Source organism: Amblyraja radiata, chromosome 7 (genome assembly GCF_010909765.2).
Source record: "Amblyraja radiata isolate CabotCenter1 chromosome 7, sAmbRad1.1.pri, whole genome shotgun sequence".
NCBI classification, from domain to species: Eukaryota; Metazoa; Chordata; class Chondrichthyes; order Rajiformes; family Rajidae; genus Amblyraja; species Amblyraja radiata.
In genome coordinates this window covers 47,018,783-47,024,658 of record NC_045962.1, presented here as the reverse complement: position 1 = coordinate 47,024,658, position 5,876 = coordinate 47,018,783, and the positions used below count along the sequence as shown (strand labels likewise).

Sequence of the window (5,876 nt, the reverse complement as noted above, 5' to 3'; positions counted from 1 at the left end):
AATTAGTTAAGACCAAAGTTGGACCATTGAAGACTGAAAATGGTGTTAAGGTTCACTTCTTAAAAACAGACAACACACAATTGGTTAGGTAAACCAACTCAAGCTTTACTGATCATCAGCCGGCGAGAGGGTCAGGGATACAGAATCAAGTATGCAACATACACTTGACTCTCCTGAGCCACCACTCTAATGAACGAAGACATATAGGATCTTTTATAGTGTTTTGGAAACGTGGTCACATGCTTATACAGAGTTGCAGCAATGACATTCAACACAAAACTCAATCAGGCTGAACCCATTCAAAGCATACTTGTCACAATACAATACACTTGTCATACTGTGGTTAAATCAATCACAAACTTTAGTTACAAAACCCCTAAACAACAGGAACCTAGTCAAAATCACAACATTTGCAATTCCTAAATAATGTAAGGATCCCATTATCAGTACACCACAGAATATTTCTGTTAATTGTCTTTTCCCTGGGCATAACAGGATGCACTATCAGAAAAGCTTGGTATGCAGGTTTCTGGCTTCCTGATCCCCATAGTTCCTCTAATATGGTACAGAATTACAAAACTTCAGTTTATTCAGAATCCAAAAAGTCAAGCTAATCTTTTACTTAATAAAATATTTTACACTACAATTCCTTACATAACCAGGATAGTCTCAAGGGTGAATTTATTATGGGGGACAATGAATTGGCAGATGAGTTGAACACGTACTTTGGATCCGTCTTCACTAAGGAGGACACAAATAATCCTCCAGATTTACTAGTGGCCAGAGGATCTGGGGTGACGGAGGAACTGAAGGAAATGGTGTTGGGTAGACTGATGGGACTGAAGGCTGATAAATTCCCAGGGCCTGATGGTCTGCAACCCAGGGTACTTAAGAAAGTAGCTCTAGAAATCGTGGATGCATTGGTGATCATTTTCCAATGTTCTATAGTTCCTGTGGATTGGAGTGTAGCTAATGTTATCCCACTTTTTAAGGAAGGTGGGAGAGAGAAAACGGAATTATAGACCAGTTAGCCTGACATCGGTGGTAGGGAAGATGCTGGAGTCAATTATAAAAGATGAAATAGCCGCACATTTGGATCGCAGTAACCAGATCGGTCCGAGTCAGCATGGATTTACGAAGGGGAAATCATGCTTGACTAATCTTCTGGAATTTTTTGAGGATGTAACTGGGAAAATGGACAAGGGAGAGTCAGTGGATGTAGTGTACCTGGACTTTCAGAAAGCATTTGATAAGGTCCCACATAGGAGATTAGTGGGCAAAATTAGGGCACATGGTATTGGGGGTAGAGCGCTGACATGGATAGAAAATTGGTTGGCAGACAGGAAACAAAGAGTAAGGATTAACGGGTCACTTTCAGAATGGCAGGCAGTGACTAGTGGGGTACCGCAAGGCTCGGTGCTGGGACTGCAGCTATTTACAATATATATTAGTGATTTAGATGAAGGGATTACAAGTAACATTAGCAAATTTGCAGATGACACAAAGCTGGGTAGCAGTGTGAACTGTGAGGAGGATGCTATGAGAATGCAAGATGACTTGGACAGGTTGGGTGAGTGGGCAGATGCTTGGCAGATGCAGTTTAATGTGGATAAATGTGAGGTTATCCACTTTGGTAGCAAAAACAGGAAGGCAGATTATTATCTAAATGGTGTCAAGTTGGGAATAGGGGAAGTACAATGGGATCTGGGGGTCCTTGTTTATCAGTCAATGAAAGTAAGCATGCAGGTATAGCGGGCAGTGAAGAAAGCAAATGGCATGTTGGCCTTCATAACAAGAGAAGTTGTGTATAGAAGCAAAGAGGTCCTTCTGCAGTTGTACAGGGCCCTAGTGAGACCACACCTGGTGTATTGTGTGCAGTTTTGGTCTCCAAATTTGAGGAAGGACATTCTTGCTATGGAGGGAGTGCAGCGTAGGTTCACAAGGTTAATTCCCGGGATAGCGGGACTGTCATATGCTGAGAGAATGGAGTGGCTGGGCTTGGATACGCTGGAATTTAGAAGGATGAGAGGATATCTTATTGAAACATATAAGATTATTAAGGGTTTGGACAAGCTAGAGGCAGGAAACGTGTTCCTGATGTTGGGGGAGTCCAGAACCAGGGGCCAAAGTTTAAGAATAAGGGGTAAGCCCTTTAGAATGGAGATGAGGAAACACTTTTTCACCCAGAGATTTGTGAGTGTGGAATTCTCTGCCTCAGAGGGTGTTGGAGGCTGGTTCTCTGAATACTTTCAAGAGAGAGATAGATAGGGCTCTTAAAGATGGCGGAGTCAGGGGAGAAGACAGGAATGGGGTACTGATTGTGGATGATCAGCCATGATCACATTGAATGGTGGTGCTGGATCGAATGACCGAATGGCCTAATCCTGCACCTTTTGTCTATTGTTTTCAGCACATTGGCCTTCAGTAGTCAGAGTATTGAGTATAGAGGTTGGGAGGTGGGAAGTTGGGCCAAAAGCTGGCAGGTGGGACTAGTGTAGATGGGCAAGTTGGGCCTGTTTTCACGTTGTACATTAGAATTAAGCCGAGATAAAATGGGAACCAATGGCTATGACGATACGCAGGAGTGATACAGGAAAGCATCTTGATGCTAGTTAACGTTCAAGGGAGTCAAGGCAGAAGTTAGTGGAGTTACTGTTACTAAAGAGAAGTTGCTTGGGAAGCTGAAAGTTCTGCAGGTGGTTAAGTCACCTGTACCAGATGAACTACACCTCAGACTTCTGAATAAGGTCGTTTTAGAGATTGTGGAGGCATTAGTAAAGATCTTTCACAAATCACTAGAGTCAGTAGTGGCCTCAGAGGACTGGAAAATGGCAAATGTTACTCATTGTTCAAGAAGGGAGCAAGGCGAAAGAGGGGAAACAATAGGTTGGTTAGCCTGACTTCAGTGGTTGGTAAGATTTTAGAGTTCATTATTAAAGATGAGGTTTCAGAGTACCTAGAAGCACATGATAAAATAGGCCGAGTCAGCAAAGGTTTGTGAAGAGGAGATCTTGCCGGACAAATCTGTTGAGGAATTCCTTGAGGAAGTAAATGACAGGATAGAGAAAGGATAATCAGTGGATGTTGCTTATTTGGATTTTCAGAAGGCCTTAATAAAGTGCTGCATGTGAGGCTGCTAAACAAGATGAGAGCCAATGGAATCAAGAGAGAAACATAGAAAATAGGTGCAGGAGTAGGCCATTCGGCCCTTCGAGCCTACACCGCCATTCAATATGATCATGGCTGATCATCCAACACAGTACCCCATACCTGCCTTGTCTCCATACCCCCTGATCCCTTTAGCCACAAGGGCCACATCTAACTCCCTCTTAAATATAGCCAATGAACTGGCCTCAACTACCTTCTGTGGCAGAGAAGATACCAGTGTGTATATAAGGTTGGCTGAATGGCAGAAGGAAAAGAGTGGGAATAAAGGGAGCTTTTTCTGGTTGACTGCTGGTGACTATTCGTGTTCCGCAGGGCTCAGTAATAGATCCATTACTTTTCAAGTTTTACATTAATGCTTTGGATGGCTTTGTGGTCATGTTTGCAGATGATGCAAAGATAGGTGGAGGGGCAGGTAGTGTAGAGGAAGCAGGGAGTCTGCAGAAGGTCTTGGATAGGTTAGGAGTGTGGGCAAAGAAGTGGCAAATGGAATACATTTAAAGCGGAGATTGACATGTTCTTGTTTAGTAAGTGTGTCAAAGGTTACAAGGAGAATGGGGTTGAGAGAGAAAGAGAGATCAAACATGATTGAATGGTGGAGTAGACTTGATGGGCCAAAAAGCCTAATTCCTAATTACGAACTTATGTTCCCACGAATGTTCCAAGATATTCAGACTACATTAAAAGTTGATCTTGTCAACTATGGTGACCTTAGTATGTTTCATGTGCCCTAAAGGCTTGTATTTAATATCTCCAATCCTAAAACCATGGCAAATTGACTAGAATTAGCAAACCTATAATTCAAGACCTTCATGATGTATATTCCAATATCTACTAGACACGTTCAAAATACAACTTGATGTTCAATTGGTGGAATTGAAAGTTTACAGGAGTGTGGATGGGTTTTGGGGAAAACCTATTTTTAGGTAACCCTCAAAGGAAAAAATCGTTTCAGGCCCTAGGACTCACCATGGCGACCATTAATCACCCATTCACATTAGTTCTATGTGATTCTATTTTCTCATCCACACCCTACACATAAGGGGCAATTTACAGCATCCAATTAACCTACAAAAGTCTCTGAAGAAGGGTTTCGGCCCGAAACGTCGCCTATTTCCTTCGCTCCATAGATGCTGCTGCACCCGCTGAGTTTCCCCAGCAATTTTGTGTACCTTCGATATTCCAGCATCTGCAGTTCCCTTTTGAACAACCTACAAAACCACACGTCTTTGGGATGTGGAAGGAAACCCGAGCATGCGATCACAGGGAGAACATGCATATTCAACACAGACATCACCTGTAATCAGGATCGAACCCGGGTCTCTGGCTATGTGACGCAGCTGCTCCACTATGCCCCCCATAGACAGAATCTTTTTCATTTTTGGTATAAAATCCAGCATCTGCCACAAGCATATCCAAACCAGGGCATTGAAGAGGCATTGAAACTATTTGCCATCTACAAACCTAATTCAGAGAGCACATTAAAAAATATATATATTTATTGCATATTTATGTCAAATTAATGCAAGCAAAAGGAGGTGAATGTAGGATAGATGTGTTTAAATTGTCACTTTCACCCCATTAAGCCTGGCACCATTTTGGAATTAATTGAACAAAGATAATTGTAATAGATTACCTAGATGTATTATTGGCCTATATAATTTAATTGTCATTTTATAATATGCCATTATTCACAATAATCTTGGATGCTTTGTAAATGTAACTGGGTATAAATGAAAAAAAAAGATTTCTACAATAGAAAAGCTTGATGTTTTTATGTTGTTGACTGCACTTTTAAAATCGGTGGACTAGAGTCTGCAGTAATAAGAAACTAACTTTTTCTTAATAATTGACTTACTCTTTGTTTTTGCTTTCTCAGGTGGCTGTTAGCAAATATAATGCTATGACTGGCGCAATTGAGGAGCTGTCCAAATCTAAGCACGAGATCGAGGTATAAACATGTATAGATGACCCCTATTCAGTGTTATTTGGAATTGTGCTTATGAAGGTAAAACAACCATTCGATTGAAGTCTATTGACTACCAGTGCCTAGATCTCTGTGTGTGTTAACTCGGGAGTAAGGTTGTTTTGCTGTAATAGTACAGGGTTTTATTTTGATCCTACCAGGAGTAACTGTGTGTAGTTTTGGTCACCATAACAAAGGATGTAGCTGCTTTAGAGATGGCTCACTGGATTAATTAGATGGCTTTCTTGGGTGAAAACATTTTATGTGAGGACTGAAAAAGGGTCCCAAACTGAAAAGTCACCTATCCATGTTAACCAGAGGTGTTGACTGACCTGCTGAGTTATTCTAGCACTTTGTGTCTTTTTTTTTTGGCCTTTCATGAATGGAGTTTAGAGGAATGAGAAGCAATTGGAATGAGACATAAGATTCTGAGGTTATCTGACAACATTGGCACTGAGAGGCTATTTCCTTACTGGAGATATAGAACTAGTTAGCTTGAGGGGATTGGGTTGCTTTATCCCAGAAGCCTGTGGGTGCTCAGTTGTCAAGTATATTCAAGATTGGGATTGATGGATTTTTGAATACTAGGGGAATCGAAAGATATATACTGTTGGGCAGAGACGATTTGGTTTCTCACTCTTATCACAGTGTGCCATTAGCATGTAGACTGCAGTGGTCAAAGGAGGCTCACATCCACCATATAAACTATCAAACTGAAATCTTCACATGTCTGGTGCCATTTCTC

The 5,876-nt window shown here is 41.5% G+C and overlaps 1 long non-coding RNA gene across 1 annotated transcript; it reads left to right on the top strand.

Annotated features, from left to right (window-relative positions):
- The first annotated feature begins 287 nt into the window (after positions 1 to 287).
- LOC116974843 lies at positions 288 to 4,364 on the top strand. The gene is made up of 3 exons (XR_004412455.1): positions 288 to 394; positions 4,167 to 4,172; positions 4,352 to 4,364. It is a non-coding gene; the product is annotated as an uncharacterized LOC116974843 (long non-coding RNA).
- The last annotated feature ends 1,512 nt before the right edge of the window (positions 4,365 to 5,876 follow it).